Source organism: Kogia breviceps, chromosome 5 (genome assembly GCF_026419965.1).
Source record: "Kogia breviceps isolate mKogBre1 chromosome 5, mKogBre1 haplotype 1, whole genome shotgun sequence".
Classification (NCBI taxonomy): domain Eukaryota; kingdom Metazoa; phylum Chordata; class Mammalia; order Artiodactyla; family Physeteridae; genus Kogia; species Kogia breviceps.
The window spans coordinates 28,128,214-28,147,556 of record NC_081314.1 but is presented as its reverse complement, the minus strand read 5'-3'; the positions used below and the strand labels follow the sequence as shown (position 1 = coordinate 28,147,556).

Below are 19,343 nucleotides of genomic sequence, written 5' to 3'. Positions count from 1 at the left end.
GGATGCACAGGCCCAGTGGCCATGGCTCATGGGCCCTGCCGCTCAGCGGCACGTGGGGTCCTCCTGGACCGGGACACGAACCAATATCCCCTGCATCGGCAGGCAGACTCCCAACCACTGCACCACTAGGGAAACCCTGTTGGAAGATTTCTAATCAAAGTTTCAATTTCAGTGCTTGTGTTTGGTCTGTTCATATTTTCTATTTCTTCCTGGTTCAGTCTTGGCAGGTTGTGCATTGCTAAGAATTTGTCCATTTCTTCCAAGTTGTCAATTTTTTTGGCATAGAGTTACTTGTAGTAATCTCTCATGATCCTTTGTATTTCTGCAGTGTCTGTTGTTACTTCTCCTTTTTCATTTCTAATTCTATTGATTTGAGTCTTCTCCCTTTTTTTCTTGATGACTCTAGCTAATGGTTTAACAATTTTGTTTATCTTCTCAAAGAACCAGATTTTAGTTTTATTGATCTTTGCTATTGTTTCCTTCATTTCTTTTTCATTTATTTCTGATCTGATCTTTATGATTTCTTTCCTTCTACTAACTTTGTGGTTTTTTGTTCTCTCTCTAATTGCTTTAGGTGCAAGGTTAGGTTGTTTATTTGAGATGTTTCCTGTTTCTTAAGGTAGGATTGTATTGCTATAAGCTTCCCTCTTAGAACTGCTTTTGCATACGTTTCCCATAGGTTTTGATTCATCGTGTCTCCATTGCCATTTGTTTCTGGGTAATTTTTTATTTCCTGTTTGATTGTGATCATTTTGTTATTAAGTAGTGTATTGTTTAGCCTCATGTGTTTGTATTTTTTACAGAAATTTTCCTGTAATTGATATCTAGTCTCATAGCGTTGTGGTCAGAAAAGATACTTGATATGACTTCAATTTTCCTAAACTTACCAAGGCTAGATTTGTGACCCAAAATATGATCTATCCTGGAGCATGTTCCATGAGTGCTTGAGAAAAATGTATATTCTGTTGGTTTTGGATGGAATGTCCTATAAATATCAATTAAGTCCATCTTGTTTTATGTATCATTTAAAGCTTGTGTTTCCTTATTTATTTTCATTTTGGATGATCTCTGTATTGGTGAAAGTGGGGTTTTAAAGTCCCTTACTATGATTGTGTTACTGTCAATTTCCCCTTTTATGGCTGTTAGTATTTGCCTTATGTATTGAGGTGCTCCTATGTTGGATGCGTAAATATTTACAATTGTTATATCTTCTTCTTAGATCAATCCCTTGATCATTATGTAGTGTCCTTGTTTGTCTCTTGTAATAGTCTTTATTTTAACGTTTCTTTGTCTGATATTGGAATTGCTACTCCAGCTTTCATGTGATTTCCATTTGCATGGAATATCTTTTTCCATCCCCTCACTTTCAGGCTGTATGTGTCCCTAGGTCTGAAGTGGGTCTCTTGTAGCAGCATATATATGGGTCTTGTTTTTGTATCCATTCAGGCCGTCTGTGTCTTTTGGTGGGAGCATTTAATCCATTTACATTTAAGGTAATTATCGATATGTATGTTCGTATTCCCATTTTCTTGTTTTGGGTTTTTTATTGTAGGTCTTTTCCTTCTCTTGTGTTTGTTGCCTAGAGAAGTTCCTTTAGCATTTGTTATAAAGCTGGTTTGGTGGTGCTGAACTCTCTCAGCTTTTGCTTGTCTGTAAAGGTTTTAATTTCTCCATCAAATCTGAATGAGATCCTTGCTGGGTAATCTTGGTTGTAGGTTTTCCTCCTTTATCACTTTAAATATATCCTGCCACTCCCTCTGGCTTGCAGAGTTTCTGCTGAAAGATCAGCTGTTAACCTTATGGGGATTCTCTTGTGTGTTGTTCGTTGTTTTTCCCTTGCTGCTTTTAATATGTTTTCTTTGTATTTAACTATTTTTGATAGTTTGATTAATATGTGTCTTGGTGTGTTTCTCCTTGGATTTATCCTCTATGGGACTCTTTGTGCTTCCTGGACTTGATTAACTATATCCTTTCACATATTAGGGAAGTTTTCAACTATAATCTCTTCAAATATGTTCTCAGTCCCTTATTTTTCTCTTCTTCTTCTGGGACCCCTATAATTTGAATGTTGGTGCCTTTAATGTTGTCCCAGAAGTTTCTGAGACTGTCCTCAGTTCTCTTCATTCTTTTTTCTTCATTCTGCTCTGCAGTAGTTTTTTCCACTATTTTATCTTCCAGGACAGTTACTTATCCGTTCTTCTGCCTCAGTTATTCTGCTATTCATCCCTTCTAGAGTATTTTTAATTTCATTTATTGTGTTGTTCATCATTGCTTGTTTCCTCTTTAGTTCTTTTAGGTCCTTGTTAAATGTTTCTTGCATTTTCTCTATTCTATTTCCAAGATTTTGGATCACCTTTACTATTATTATTCTGAATTCTTTTTCAGGTAGACTGCCTATTTCCTCTTCATTTGTTAGGTCTGGTGGCTTTTTACCTTGCTCCTTCATCTGCTGTGTGTTTTTCTGTCTTTTCATCTTGCTTATCTTACTGTTACTGTGTTTGGGGTCTTCTTTTTGCAGGCTGCAGGTTCGTAGTTCCCATTGTTTTTGGTGTCTGTCCACAGTGGCTAAGGTTGGTTCAGTGGGTTGAGTAGGTTTTCTGGTTGTGGTGAGTAGTGCCTGTGTTCTGGTGGATGAGGCTGGATCTTGTCTTTCTGGTGGGCAGGTCTACGTCTGTTGGTGTGTTTTGGGTTGTCTGTGGCCTTATTATGATTTGGGGCAGCCTCTCTGCTAATGGATGGGACTGTGTTCCTTTCTTGCTAGTTGTTTGGCATAGGGTGTCCACCACTGTAGCTTGCTGGTCGTTGAGTGAAGCTGGGTCTTGGTGATGGAGATGGAGATCTCTGGGAGATTTTTGCTGTTTGATATTACATGGAGCTGGGAGGTCTCTTATGGACCTCTGTCCTGAGTTGGCTCTCCCACCTCAGTGGCACAGCCATGACGCCTGGCTGGAACACCAAGAGCCTGTCCTCCACACGGCTCAGAATAAAAGGGAGTAAAAATAGAAAGAAAGAAAGAAAGAGCATAAAATAAAATAACGGTATGAAAATTTAAAAAAATTATGATGAAAAAAATGTTTTTAAAGGAAAGAAAACCCAGACGGATAGATCCCTAGGACAAATGGTGAAAGCAAAGTTATACAGACAAAATCTCACACAAAAGCATACACATACACACTCAGGAAAAGAGGAAAAGGGGAAAAAATAATATATCTTGCTCCCAAAGTCCACCTCCTCAATTTGGGATGATTCGTTGTCTGTTTAGGTATTCCACAGATGCAGGGTGCATCAAGTTGATTGTGGAGATTTAATCTGCTGCTTCTGAGGCTGCTGGGAAATATTTCCCTTTCTCTTCTTTGTTCGCACAGCTCCCGGGGTTCAGCTTTGGATTTGGACCCTCCTCTGCATGTAGGTCGCCTGAGGGAGTCTGTTCTTCGCTCAGACAGGACGGGGTTAAAGGAGCATCTGATTAGAGGGCTCTGGCTCACTCAGTCCGGGGAGAGGGAGGGTACGTAGTGTGGGGCGAACCTGCGGCAGCAGAGGCCGGCGTGACACTGCACCAGCCTGAGGCGCCCCGTGCATTCTCCCGGGGAAGTTGTCCCTGGATCCCAGGACCCTGGCATTGGTGGGCTGCACAGTCTCCCGGGATGGGAGGTGGGGAGAGTGACCTGTGCTCGCATACAAGCTTCTTGGTGGCTGCAGCAGCAGCCTTAGCATCTCATGCCCGTCTCTGGGGTCCGCGCTGATAGCCGCGGCTCGTGCCTGTCTCCGGAGCTCGTTTAAGTAGAGCTTTTAATCCCCTCTCCTTGCGCACCAGGAAACAAAGAGGGAAGAAAAAGTCTCTTGCCTCTTCGGCAGCTCCAGACTTTTCCTGGACTCCCTCCCGGCTAGCCGTGGCGCACTAGCCCCCTTCAGGCTGTGTTCAACCCCAGTCCTCTCCCTGCGATCCGACCGAAGCCGAAGCCTGAGCCTCAGCTCCCAGAGCCCGCCTTTCCCGGCGGGTGAGCAGAGAAGCCTCTTGGGCTGGTGAGTGCCGGTCGGCACCGATTCTGTGTGCGGGAATCTCTCCGCTTTGCCCTCCGCACCCCTGTTACTGCGCTCTCCTCCGTGGCTCCAAAGCTTCCCCCCTCCGCAACCTGCAGTCTCCGCCCGGGAAGGGGCTTCTAGTGTGTGAGAATCTTTCCTCCTTCACGGCTCCCTCCCACTGGTGCAGGTCCCATCCCTATTTTGTCTCTGTTTTTTCTTTTTTTCTTTTGCCCTACCCAGGTACGTGGGGAGTTTCTTGCCTTTTGGAAGGTCTGAGGTCTTCTGCCAGCGTTCACTGGATGTTCTATAGGAGCAGTTCCACGTGTAGATGTAGTTCTGATGTATCTGTGAGGAGGAAGGTGATCTTCGCGTCTTACTCTTCTGCCATCTTCTCAAATCTCCTTATGTTCCTAACTACTATTGTTATTTACTTATAATTTTTGCTGTTCTGAGAAAAGTTTGTGAAAACATGTATATGGGTAGGAGATATAAAATTGAGACTGGATTGCAGATTGATAAATGAACAGTTTACCCTGCAAATAAGCACCAAGTCAGCTCTGAGCTTGCAGGCAGCCTAGATTAGAGGAGAAACCCTCTGAGTCAACAGCAGCCAGCTTAGTAGGAGAGTTTTCTTAGTTCGAAAATTTGGGGAAGAATTAATCACAAGGATCCTTACATCAAAGGCACTGAAGCATTTTGCGTGGTGATCAAATCTGTCGATTTGCCCTTGACAGTGGCTCCTTGCGATTCATCCACTTCACACAGCACCAGAGTGATCTGGTTATAACAGGGCTCAGATCATGTCAGCTCTTCAGAGGCTCTCCTGCACCCAGGTCAAGGCAGAACTCCTGACCTCGGCCTCCAAGGTCACTGTGCCCCTGCCCGACCATCTGCCCTCATCTCCTGTCACTCTTTTCCCGTGACTTAGGCCTCAGCCACCCCAGTCTTCTTCCGTACAGAGCTTCACCTGCCTGGCCCCTTCTTTTTCCCTCAGTTGGGAATGCCCTGCTCCCAGATACTGGCCTGGATGACTCATCCTATCATTCAAGTCTCCATTCAAATGTTTTTCCTACGCCTGCCCCCCAGAGAGGCATTCCTTAATTACACTGGCAAAGGTAACCTCCCTCCTAGCACCATCCCTAGGCCCTGGGTCTGACTGTCCAGGGCGGCACTGTGGTCATCCTCCAGCCTCATCCCTCCCCATGGAGCAAGGAGCCCATGGGGCCAAAGGGACCTGCATACTCAGGGCCTGTGTCTCCTCTTCTAGACCATGCCCTGGTTACTTGGAACCCTACAATTCTCTTAGGCCCAAATGACCTAAGCTCATTTCCAGAGTCTGCGGGCCTCTGCCTCAGGGTCCTACACCAAGGGTGGTCTGTGCTGCCGGTTTGCACACCCTGATGTCTGAGGTGGCTGGCTATCTGCAGAAGGCATCAATGGCTCTTGGACGTAGGGGCTGAGGTGTCAAACGTGTGTGCAGAGACCCCTCACAGTGGGAGATGGAGCCAGGCTGGGGAGAGATGGGGGCAGGGTCGGGATATACATCTAGGGATGAGGGTCGGGGAACTGGCACACCCAGCTCTGTCATATTCTATTGCAGAACTCGGAGGAGTCTGAGAATACTGAAGCTGGCCTTCCAGGTCTCTATGAAGTTAATTTGTCAGGGTAAGAAGGTAGGTCATATTTTATTTAACAGTTTGTTAGCTTGGGTTCATAACTTATAAATATTTAGACATGTGGGCCTCCACTGGTCCTCTTGCTGTATCCCCACAAATGTTCGCGGCAGGCCTTGCTTCCTCTGCATGAGGGTCAGTCAAGAAGATGGGGGAGCTGGTTCAAAATGTCAGGGCCTGGCGGTCACCAAGCAGCCTGTACCAGGCCCCCTAGAAGCGCCTTTTCTGCCGCCACCTTGCTGAGGGGCTCAAACCCTATTATAGGCAGCCCTGCTCTCACTCTTCCATTTCCCTGTTTTATTTTCTTTGCAGCAATGACAAAAATCTGAAGTTACCTTATTTGTTTGTTTATTTGTTTAATATCTGTCATCTTCCCACTAAAATATGAGTTCTGTGAGGTCACAGGCTTATGGCTGCTTCTTAGAACTTGGCATGCACTAGGCACTCATTAAAAATCTGCTGAATGAATAAATAACGTAGGGGCAGGTTTGTGCCAGGACCATGCTGGGTACAAGGATGACTAAGAAAGGCCCCCTGTCCCCAGGGGGCCCCAAGCCCAGTGGGGGAGCAGACCAGAAAACAGACAAAAGTCCTTTGCTTTCAGTTTTACACTCCTCAAGTGGTTAATTAATCTAGAAACAAAAATGTAAATGTAGCCATTATTGGGGAACTTCTACTGAGCAGAGGAAAGGTTTGCAAAGCAAATCAACCCCAAGGTAAGAGAGAGACTTTCCTGTTAGTCCTTACTAAGGGACAGGGCTAAGGGAGCTTTGATGATGCTGCGGAATGGGTGGAAACTCATTCCTTCTCCCTGAAGAGAAACTGCTTGTGATTTTTCTAGGAGGGGGGATGGTGTCAAACATTTGCTGCTGCTAAGCTAAAATATCGTTTAGAACAGGAGGCTACAATGCCCTCGGCTGCTGCTCTCTGCCGTATTTAATTCTCATGGCAGAAGGTGATGACTGTAGAAGGGCATTGCCTCGTTTGCTCTCTCCCTCCATCCTTCTCCGAGGCCGGCGGGAGAGCTGGCTAGGCAGCTCTCCAGGTGCCCCGGCGTGCAAGTGTGAAAGAGGACGGCAGGGACACAGCCACTTCCACGCAGAATTATTTTAAGAAAACAATGGACATATATATACACTACCAAATGTAAAATAGAAAGCTAATGGGAAGTGGCTGCATAGCACAGGGAGATCAGCTCTTTGTGACCACCTGGAGGGGTGGGATAGGAAGGGTGGGAGGGAGATGCAAGAGGGAGGGGATATGGGGATATATGTATACATATAGCTGATTCACTTTATTATAAAGCAGAAACTAACACACCATTGTAAAGCAATTGTACTCCAATAAAGATGTTAAAAATAAATAAATTTAAAAATAAATTTTAAAAAAAACCAAAAAACAAAGCTTTTTCCTTTCCACCCAGAGAAATATGAGGTCATTTTTATCCACAGATGATCGCGCAGGCTCCATAAAGCCAATCCACTTGAAATAGGATGAAAATAACATAAGAAATACTGAAAACTACACTTGATCTGAGTTTTATCTTAAAAAAACAATTTGGAAAACAAGTAAAAATCACAGAAGTGATCTTACACTTTGCAAAATTAGGTTGTAATTTCACTATGTGCTAATTCTTAGAACAAATACTAGGGATGCATATATTTTTATTTTTATCTTTTATTTTAGTGTAGTTGATGTACAATATTATGTTAGTCTCAAGTGTACAATACAGTGATTCGACATTTAAATACATTACAAAATGATGGCTCCAATAAGTCTATTAACCATCTGTCCCCAAACAAAGCTATTAGAGCACCACTGATGATATTCACTGTGCTGTACAACACCTCCCTGAGACTTTTTAATTTTATAACTGGAAGTTTGTACCTCTTAATTCCCCTCACCTATTTCACCCCACCCCACCCCTCTGGGAACCACCTCTTTGTTCTCTGTATCTATGAGTCTGTTTTCTTTTTGTTTGTTCATTTGTTTTGTTTTTAGATTCCACACGTAAGTGAAATCATATGGTATTTGTCTTTCTCTGTCTGACTTGTTTCACGTAGCATAATACCCTCTAGACTTATCCAAGTTATCGAAAATGGCAAGATTTCATTCTTTCCAGTGGCTATTCTATTGTGTGTGTGTGTATATATATATTATATATATATATAATATATATGGCATATATTCCTCTGTCTCCTCATTTCCCCTACTTCTCTGTGTTTATTTCTACGTATCAGGCAGGTCCATTATGTCTTCTGATCTTGGAGAAGTGGAGACGTCCTTACAGGAGACGTCCTGTGAGGCCCAGCAGCACACTCCCCTCGGACCTCTGTGCTCTAGGGGTGCTCCTGCGTCAGCCGCCTGTGCACTTCTGATGTGGTGGGACCGACCACTGCCGTCATGCTCATCAGCAGGCTGAGCCCCTGCTGGCTGTGCAGCCCAGTGGCTTGTGGCTGCCAGTGGGTCACCGACCGGGGGATATGGCTGGACCCATTCTTGCCGCTCTTACCAGCTCATTGTGGTTCCTTCTTTATATCTTTAATTGTGGGAAATTTTCCCTGCTAATCTTCAGGTTGTTCTCAGCAGTAGTTGCTCTGTAAGTAGTTGCAACTTTGGTATGTCCATGCGAGGAGGTGAGCTCAAGAGTCTTCCTACTTCACCACCTTGACCCCCACCTCAGATGCAAATATTTTAAGATAAAATTGTATAACATCACCTTATTCCTTCCTTACTTGGCTTTCAAGGTATATATTCATTCATCTGACAAGTATTTATTGTGTACTTGTTCTGTGCCAGGCACTATTCCAAGCAGTGGGATCAGTGAACAAAAAGGGTGAAAATAATCCCTGCCCTATGGACCTTATTTTCAAATGGGGTGATTGACAAATCATAAAGGGAAAGCAGAGTACAGTAGAAAGTAACAATGTTAAGAAGAAAATACAAAGCAGGGAGGGTGGACTGGCAGTGTAGAATGGGGGTAAAGTTTACAGTTTTAAAGAAGGTGGTCAGGGTAGGTCTCTGAAAAGATGACACCAGGGCGAAGACTTGGAGAGGATGAAGAAAAGAGGTATGGATAGCTGGAGAAAGAACACTCTGGTCAGAGGCACCAGCAAGTGCAAAGACCCTGGCATGGGATGTGCCCAGTGTGTTCAGGGAAGGTCAAGGGGGTCAGTGTAGCTGGAAAGGAGTGAGTGAGGGGAGGGAGGGAGGAGATGTGTTTGCAGAGGTATGGTGGGAAGATCGTTCAGGATATTCTAGACCACCAGAAGGACCTTGACTTTACTCTGGGTGAGATGGGGAGCCCCAAAGAGGGTTTTGAGCAGAGGAAGGGATCTGGGTCACTCTGGCTGCTGAGTTGACAACAGACTAGAGGGGAGTGAGGGTAGAATCAGGAGACCAATTGAGAGACTATTGAAGCAGTCAGGTGAGAGAGCATGGCAGCTTGGACCAGCGTGGTAGTGATGGAAATGGTGAGAGTCAATAGGATTTAATAACTGGTCTGATTATGAGACACAGTGGACCATTGGAGTGTGACAGAAAGAGACAAATCAAGAATGGCCTAAAGGTCTGTGACCTGAGAAATTGGAAGGCAGGCACTGACATGAACAGACGTGGGCGAGGCTGCAGCACTAGGATGATTTGGAGGGAAGATAAGCAATTCAATGGGGAGTGATAACTGTAAGACGCCTACCAGACATTCAAGTGGAGATATCAAGTGGGTAGAATGTTCAGGGCATTCTTTCCTGAATGTCTGGAAACTTACTTCACAAGCTGCTTCCCTTCCCTTAGGAGATCTCTTATTTCTTACAGGACACTGGGAACAAAGCTTTAGGGAGGAATCATGAACTAGGCACCAAGATACTATTACCACCAGGGCATTTTTGGGACTCTAGAGAAAAGAGAACCTTCTTGAAGGGGGGGCAGGTGGAGCTCTCAAAGAATGCCCTGAGGTAATAGAAGGCTCTACTCCTCTTTCAGGCCAGTATGTAAAAGGAGGGATAGCTAGACTTGGTAAGTCCCATGGGCAAGGACAATGCAAATTGACAGACAGTCTACAAAACAATTTCCTTCGAACCTTTGAAAGTGTCAAGGTCATTAAAGGAGATTAAAGAGGCATGACAAATAAATGCAACATAATTATTTTGACCCAGATCCTTTTATTATAAGGGGCATTACTGGACAACTGGGGAAACCTGAATGGATTAGAGAATTAGATGACAGTAATATATCAGTGATAATTTCGTGATTTTGATGGCTGGTCTGTGATTATGTAAGAGAGTATCTTTATTTGTAAAGAATACACACAAAGTATGGGAGAAAGGGGCATCAGGTCAGCAACTTATTCTCAAAGGTTCAAGTCAAAAAGTGTTCTTTGAACTATACCTGTAACTATTCTGTAAGTGTGAGATGGCTTCCAAATAATATTTAAAATGTGAGGACATTTTTGTTTGACCTCTTCTTTAGAGCCCCTGAGAGAGAGATAGAGGGCACACAGAGCAATCAATAGCTGATGGGAAAATAAATAGATATGATAAATATATTGCTTACAAAGAGCAAGTAAACATGAGACGAGGTCAGTAAAGGACTTTGGAGGATGAGAGATTGAGTTTGGAGGAGCTAGGCAGGGAAGGGCCGAAGTGCTCCCTTGCGGTTTAATGGAGTTTTTCAGCTGGAGAATCAGCCAAATATATATACTAGGGGTTTCTCCAGGTAGCTGGAGCTTCTTTAGAACCGTGGGAGGCTTCCTTCAGCTCCCCTGTGTCTGCCACTGGCCTGGGCAGGGTGGTGATCCAGCCCAAAGAGCACCAGCCTGTAAATGAACCATCTGGACTAAGATGATATTTAGGATCTCTTAAACACTTAAAATACTTTGAACAAGAGGACAAAATTGATCAAAGATATGAAGCATAGGACAAAATAGATGAAAAAGGATTAAAATATACTTTTTTTCAATTTGAAAATGTAAGTTCTTTTTCATTTTTTTTTTGTGGTACGCGGGCCTCTCACTGCTGTGGCCTCTCCCGTTGCGGAGCACAGGCTCCGGAAGCGCAGGCTCGGCGGCCATGGCTCACGGGCCCAGCCGCTCCGCGGCATGTGGGATCTTCCTGGACCGGGGCACGAACCCGTGTTCCCTACATCGGCAGGCAGACTCTCAACCACTGCGCCACCAGGGAAGCCCCGTAAGTTCTTTTTATTTGAGATATTCACCTAACTAAAGGGATGGTTCCTGCCCCCCTCCCTTTGAAAAAACAAACCTAGAACCCCCTTTTTACCCTTAAACAGCACAGGGAGCACTCCCCTCTCTTTCCAAATCTTAGATAACAGCAAGAGAGTCCCCTTAAATAGAATTTTCTATTTTATGATTCCTAAAATACTGGAACACATCATTGCAGAAATATTACAGCCTATTTTCCGAGTGTCAAAGTAAATTTACGCTGCAATCTTACAATGCTAGCACACCTGTCACTTTTCTTTTGGCTTAAAATGAGTTTGTTTAATGGCATGCCTAATTTCTTGATTGACCCACAATTTATTTAGAATAAATAAATTTACAAACACAGAACTGTTTACTCCATATTTTTGTTACAGGTTTCTAACAATTGTATTGTGGTCAGATAACTAGATCTTGTATAAAATCAATTATTTGAAATGTGTGGAGACTTGAATTGTTGTCTAGTACATGGTCAGTTTTTGTAAATGTTACATGAGAGTCTGGGGAGAGTGTAGGTTCTCTAATCATCAGGAGGGAGAGGGTCCTATATATATCTATTAAATTTAGCTTATTAAGTATATCCAGATTTTCTATTACTAATTTTTCAAATGCTTTCCATCAATAACTGAGCAAGGTGTATTGAAATCCTACATTATGAGGATGCAACTGACAGTTTCTCCCTGTAGTGCTTGATGTGTTTTGATTCTACTTTATTAGATGCATGTGAGTTTAGAATTTTTATTTCTTCCTGGTGAGTTGAACGGTTTTCATTGTCTAGTGGCATTCTTTATTCTAATAATGCTTGTTTCCTTAAAATCTATTTTGTCTCATATTAATATAGCTACCCCAGATTTCTTTTGGTTATTATTTGCCTGGCATGTCTTTTTTTTTTAGATTTGTTTACTCTCAACCTTTCAATGCCCTATATATTACATGTGTCTCATAAATTATACCTAGATGGATTTTGCTTTTTAGACAGTTTATTCATCTACATTTACTAGAGGATGTTTAGATCACAAATAAAATAACCTTTCCAGCAATGATTAGCTATAGCAGGGCACCCAACAAACAAGAATCTGTGCCCAGGGCACAGGGCAGAAGGCAACACCATTTTCACAAAGGGCCTGAAAGTCACACATCCCATCTGGGGGTGCCACATGTCACCCAAGCATGGAAAATGCAGTCATCTGTCTCTGTGCAGAGGTCTGTCCTGTCTCTGCCCACCAGATTCAGAGACAGCCATTTGACATACTAGACATAGAGAGAAGGGGTACAAAATCCATCTTTTGTAAAGTTTCCTGGTACTTGTTAGCACCAGTGATCATTAAGATAGAAGTGTTAAAGGGAAAGCTCATGGCACCATTCTATTCCTGCAGTGCCTCATACATATGTGATGTGCAGGAATTTTTTTATATTCTGTAAAAGCATTTTCAAGTTTCCTTAAACTGTGTCTGAAGAATAATCTGTGTTTCTTAATGCTTTCTGCTAAACTTGGTTTTCATGGTTACTTCTACAAAATTACTTCTTTTTTAAACTCCCACTGTGCAACCAGACTTTTTTTTTGCGGTACACGGGCCTCTCACTGTTGTGGCCTCTCCCGTTGCGGAGCACAGGCTCCGGACTCGCAGGCTCAGTGGGCATGGCTCACGGGCCTAGCCTCTCCGCAGCATGTGGGATCTTCCCGGACCGGGGCACGAATCTGTGTCCTCTGCATCGGCAGGCGGACTCTCAACCAGTGCGCCACCAGGGAAGCCCCACCAGACTTTTTATTTAATTTTTTAAAAATTCAGTTAGAAAAGAAAAAAATATTTAAGATAGTATCTTTTTTTGTTTTAATTTATTTGGTTGCGCCAGGCCTTAGTTGCAGTAGGCAGGCTCCTTATTTGCAGCAGGCGGGCTCCTTACTTGCGGCACATGGGCTCCTTAGTTGTGGCACGTAGGCTCCTTAGTTGCGGCATGCATGTGGGATCTAGTTCCCTGACCAGAGGTCGAACCCCCACCCCCTGCATTGGGAGTGCAGAGACTTAACCACTGCGCCACCAGGGAAGTCCCCTAAAATAGTGTCTTAACTGGCAGTAGAACTACAAAATTACTTGAAGCTTCCAGTTAAACTGAAATAGGATTACTGTGCAATTCACCATTGGGAAAGCAACAGTAATGTACATGATAGTAAAAACAATGGCTATCGGGTTCCTGGTAGGTGACAGGTACTCTGCTAAAATGTGTGTGTGTGTGTGTGTGTGTGTGTGTGTGTGTGTGTGTGTAACCTCCACTTAAATATGAAAAACCCAAGGCTCAGAGAGGTTAAGTAACTGGCCTAAGATCACACAGCCAGTGAAACGGAGAGCTAGGATCCAACTCTGGTCTCTCTGAATCCAAAGTCCATATCATAGTAATGAGAAGAATGAGTTCTGGAGTGAAACTTCTAGGACTCACATTCCAGCTTCACCACTTCAAAGCTAGGTGGCAGTGGGCAAGTTATTTAATACCCTCCTCTATTTCATCTGTAAAATGGGAATAATGATAATGTCTATCCATACTGTTGTTATGAGGATTTAAAAGGATGATCTGAGACAATGCTCAGAATGGAACCTGGCACACAGAGGAAACTCAAGAACTGTTAGTTATTTTTTATGTTTTCAGGGAACATTTGGGGGCTTCTTTATCATTAATGGTTAATACTAATAATTACATTCTAAGGTTTCTTTAATGTTGTGTTCATGTGGTTCTCACCCTCTTCTTCGTGCATCCTCCACACCTGCCAGGCCGCCTCACTGGTCTCCTGCTGCTCCCACGGTTGGCTGCCACCCACAGTCCTCCAGTTGTCACAGTGCCCCCTTCTCCTCCACTGGGTGTTCCCTGATTTTCCCAACAGTAAACTTTCATGAGACACTATTTGATGATAATTAGTGGCTGTCTGGGTTGTTCCTTCATTCCCCAAATATTTCCTGAACACCTACTGCATGCCTGGTCCTCTTCTAGGTACTGAGTCCCTCCTTTATGGAATCTGTATGCTAATTAGGGGAGTAGGGTAGTTAGGGGAGTAACAGCAAACAAATATATGCAAAAAGATAGAAGAAAAGCAACAGAGAGTGATAGGTGCTGTGCAAATGGTTCAGGTATTGTGATCCTGTGGAATAACTGGATGGATCCATTAGACTCAGTGGTCAAGGATGGTTTCTCCAAGAAGGAGATATGTAAGCTGAGATCTGAATGGCAAGAAGGAGGCAGTTATGTGAAGATCAAAGGGAAAGGCATTTCAGGGAAGAGGGTACAGCTAATGCAAAGGCTTGGAGGTGCGAATAAGGCTTGGGTTGTATTTAAGGAAAAGAAAGGAGGTAGGTGTGATGGGAGCCTAGTGGCTAAGACAGACTGTGGACAAGACAGAGCAGGTTAGTGGAAGAAAGCAGGAGACAGATTATACACAACTTGATAAATGAGAGTAGAGAAGAGATCAGACCCTAATGTTATACAAGTCTGTGAGTCAGGGAAGTGGTAGGATCTGACCATGGTTTGGTACATGTCAGCAAGGAAAGCTTGGATTTCTGCGAGTGGCTGAGGTGACTTGGGATGTGAGGCATCCCGGGATTGGTTCTGATAATCTCTTGGCAGAGTTGGGAAACCTACACAAGCTGGAGGATGTGGGGCCCTAGTGCTGCTTATCTCTCCAGCACTTGAAGTTCCAAGACCTGTGTTTGAGTTCAAGTTCCATCAGCCTAGTGGTTGTATTAGTTTGTGAAAGTCAGCCTACTTATCCTCATCTGTAAAACGGAGATAAATTTTCAATGTATTGCCTAGTTCACAAGCGTCATTTGTGATAATAAATGTAAAAGCATTTTGCAAGTTCTGAAGTACTATAAAAATGTTAGTTAAAATTTAAGGTGCATATATCTTGCATTATAATTACAAGCCTCTAAACTATAGCAGGATCAATTACTTCTTCTTTTTATCTGCCACAATACCTAACCCCGATCCTTGTGTTCTAGGGATTACAAGGTTGAATATTACTGTACAACAAAAGCATAAAAAATGAATGAAAGCATCTGTGATTAATGCCTTCAATGTTATTGTCAACAGTACCATCATTACTGTCTAGCAGTAATGCTTTAAAAATTTTGGAAAACAAAAAACAACCTCTGATTTTTCTTTTCACCAAATCCATTGAAATGAAGAATAAAGAAACATTTATTCACAGTTAAAGTTATAAAAATATTTATACTTGGTCCTCAGTATGCATGGGTTCTGCAACTGTGACTTCAACTGGGGATCAAAAATATTTGAAAAAAAAAATTCCAGAAAGTTCCAAAAAGCAAAACTTGAATTTGCTGCAAACCAGCAACAATTTACATAGCATTTACATTGTATTTACAACAATTTACATAGCATTTACATTATATTAGGTATTGTAAGTAATCTAGAGATGATGTGTGGGTAGGTTATATGCAAATACTATGCCATTTTATATAAGGGACTTGAGCATCTATGGGTTTTGTTATCTGCAGGGCGTTCTGGAACCAATCCCCTGCCAATACTGAGGGATGACTGTATACACATCAACCTAATCTGTTCTCACAAAATACTTTATTTTTTATTTTATTATTTTATTATTTTTGTTTGTTTTCTGCGTTATGTGGGCCTCTCACTGTTGTGGCCTCTCCCGTTGCGGAGCACAGGCTCCGGATGCACAGGCTCAGCAGCCATGGTTCACTGGCCTAGCTGCTCCGCGGCATGTGGGATCTTCCCGGACCAGGGCACGAACCCATGTCCCCTGCCTCGGCAGGCGGACTCTCAACCACTGCGCCACCAGGGAAGCCCAAAATATTTTATTTTTTAATCAAACTCAATACATATACAGCAAAGGGCATGAATCATAAGTGTATATATGAGTTTTCACAGGGTGGACACACTTATGTAATTAGCTCCACTGCTAGAAGTTTGATGCCAGAAAAGATTCCCCTAAATGAAAAAGCTATGTTCCTAAGGGCATCCATACGGTGTTATTGTGGAAAAAAAACTAAATGAATGGTGGAGGAGTGATTAGGAAAATGTCAGCACACAGATTTGGTGGAGCAGTATGGAGCCATTAACAATTGTGAACTGTAAAACAAAATTCTTGACACTGGAGTGCCCTTGAGTCAGGCAGGTGGACGCAGCCTAGGATAAAATGGTCAGGAGTGAGGGAGGTGAATGAAGAAGAGGCAGAAAATAGAGAGTGCGGAGGGCAGGCCCAGCCTGAAGATTTTCACATTCAAGTATAAAAACTACGAATAAAACAGGAGAAAATAGAACATGGTGCTGATGGAAAAAAACACATCCCATGCCAAGCTTAGCCCATAAGCCTTTAGTTTGCGACCCTGGCTAGAGATGAGGGGAAAGAGAGGCAAAATAAACATTCCAGGTGTGGCAATATGATTATAACACAGATTGTGGCTCCACATGGACCAGGATGGGGCAAGTATGGAAGGGAGCGCTGGCCTCCGTGGGAACTTGGCCAAATTACCACAGCCTTTAAGCTTCAGTCTCTTCATCTGTAAAATAGGGATTTTAAAAAAATGCCTCCCTTACAGAGCTGTTGTAAAGGGTAAGTGGGTAGAAGAGTGCCTAGCAGGTGGGTAATAGGACTATTCTTCTCCCCTCCTCTGCCTCTCTCTCCTCATTATCATTTGATTGTTCTAATTATCATTATTTCTGATTTCATATCCCAACCATCCTCTTCCCGCTGTTTGCCTGACTCCAGACACACTTGCCTTCTGGATATTTCTCCTGCACATTTTAGCCTCAAGGTCCCCTCACTTCTTTCCCCCAATACTGGCTCACTTCCTGTGGGTCTCTCTCAATGACCCCTCCTCAGAGAGGGCTGCCCTGTCCACCCACCTTCTCCATTTCTCATCCTGCTTTATTCTTCATTGCACTTAGCACCACCTATTTTATTATGTATGCATCTTATTAGTTACCTGTTTATTCTTTACCCTAGAACAGGGGTCCCCAACCCCCGGGCCTCAGCCTGTTAGGAACGGGGCCGCACAGCAGGAAGTGAGCGGCAGGAGAGCGAGCGAAGCTTCATCTGCAGCTCCCCATCGCTCCCCATAGCTCGTGTTACTGCCTGGACCATCCCCACCCACCCCCATCCGTGGAAAAATTGTCTTCCAAGAAACCCGTCCCTGGTGCCAAAAAGGTTGGGGACCACTGCCCTAGAAGGTAAGCTCCATGAAGGCCAGAATTTGCCTCACTTGTTGAATGCTGTATTCATCGTTGCTAGAAGGGTAATTGTCATGTAATAAACATTCAAGAAGTATTTGTTGAATGTTGTTGAATGTTCAAGGTCTTGTTTTTCTCTAAATCCCAGGGTTACAATGTTATTTGTGTATTAAATGCTTTTAAAATGCAGTTGTTCCTCGTCGTCCACGGAGGATTGGTTTCAGGAAACTCTCCTCACCCCCACCCTCACAGATAACAAAATCCACGGATGCTCAAATTCCCTTGTATAAAATGGCAGTGCGGTCGGCCTTCTGTGTCCTCGGGTTCCGCACCCCCAGGTTCAACCACCCGCGACGCGGAGGGCTGACAGTACATTTTCTCTAAAGTGATCTCAATATGTAACACTTCTTACTCTTTCCTAAGTTGCTTGGCAGATCAGCTGTGCAGAAGCTGGGGGCAGAGGTGTTTGAGGAGGTCTACAGTCACCTCAAGAGAGCAAGGCAGCAGAGAGCCAGCGAGGCAGAGGTCCGGGCGGCTCTGGAAACAGTCGTGCCTCGAGCCAGTGACTGTTCTGAGGTTGACCAGTGGCTCTACTTTGAGGAGCAGTTGCTGATCACAAGGGGAGAAGGGGCCACTCTTCTCCAGAGCCATCACAAAGCAAATGTCAGAAACAAGCAGCTCCAAGTGAACAAATGCCTGTTAGCATCCGTCAGCACGTACGCTGGACTCTGCTCTGGGAACTGGGTACAGAGCTGGAGCTGTTGTCTCTACTCTCAATCCCTTGTCAAACGGAATGACTCATTTAGGGAGTAGTAAACCTGGGCTAATTAGTATTGTTGGGTCTATACTGTGAGATGGGTCAAGTCTGGCTTCCTGAAAAGCATTCCCACTTGTGTGCCCTTGGGGTTGGACCACCCTGACCTCGGCCTGGGAGAAGCACCTGCTCTTCACCGTTTCCACTTGGAGGACAGGCTCAGCGCCCGACTGCTCTGGGTCTCCACGGTCTGTGGGCACCTGCCCCTGAAGGGTGTTGGACCCCAGCCTCAGCCACACTGGGCTGCTGCCCATGGGTCAGATGTACCTGTCTCAGGTGACCTGCTTTTGACCCGCTTTTGCCCTTGAATGCTTAAAAAGCAAGAAGGGCATATGTGTAAGGATAAAGTGATTCCTTTCTGTGATTTATTCCCCAGACTCATCCATGGAGTATTGAAGACTTTTATTCATAATAAATATATTTTCCGTGGTTACAAAATAAATCACCTATTTTACCCTGTCCTTATCCAGAAGTGTCCTATTGAATGTAGCACATCCATCTAAGGATAATTATTACTTAAAGCAGCTAAGACTTGGTTTGTTTGTTGCCTATTATGGACCAGTGCTGTGCTCACTACTGTAAGGACCTTACTTCATTCGATCTTTTCACCAGAGAGAAAGAGAGAGAGAGAGAGAGAGAGAGAAATTCCCCACTCTGCAGCTGACGATGCTCGGGTTAGGTAACCAGTCAGGTCACGCAGTCCTGAGAAGCTGAGCTTAGGTTTCACCCAGGTCTGTCTGACTCCAGGGCCCACGCTTGTAACCACAGTGCATGTGGTTTTCTGACCAGGGAGCTATATCAGACCTGCTTGACCAGCTTCTTACACATGCACACGTTTAAGAAAATGTGTTAAAGGAAAAGTTACTCTGACACTTGTTACACCCATAGGGAAGACTTTATTCAGGACCAGGTGCCAAGACTATTGCAGTAGGGAGACAGGTGAGACTCACCTCCTCATGCGGCAAAGACAGCAGGGCACTTACAGCCAAGGAGGGGTGGGGGCACTGGTGGGGATCCAAGGTAGAAGGTTACTAAGAGAGACATCCAAGGCAGGGGGGAAACAGGGTTCCTGCTGGAGGCAGAACAGGTGCTCAGACATCAGGGGTGGGGGGTTCTCCCTAAACTGACTTACCAGGCTGAAGACAGGGCCCAAGGTTGAGGAGTAGTCAAAAGAGGGCTCCCAGGGACCTCCCTGGTGGCACAGGGGGTAAGACTCTGCGCTCCCAATTCAAGGGGCCCAGGTTCGATCCCTGGTCAGGGAACTAGATCCCACATGCATGACGCAACTAAGAGTTCACATGCCACAACTAAGGAGCTCGTCTGCCACAGCCACGTGTTGCAACTAAGGAGCCTACATGCCGCAGCTAAGACCCAGCACAACCAAATAAATAAATAAATATTTAAAAATATGAGGGCTTCC

The 19,343-nt window shown here is 44.1% G+C and overlaps 1 protein-coding gene across 1 annotated transcript in view; it reads left to right on the top strand.

Annotated features, from left to right (window-relative positions):
- The window catches only part of NEK11 (NIMA related kinase 11), a 240,650-nt gene extending 223,745 nt beyond the window's left edge, over positions 1-16,905 (top strand). The window contains 1 exon segment of the mRNA XM_067033804.1: positions 16,886-16,905. The gene's annotated coding sequence lies outside the window, so the exon portion shown is untranslated.
- The last annotated feature ends 2,438 nt before the right edge of the window (positions 16,906-19,343 follow it).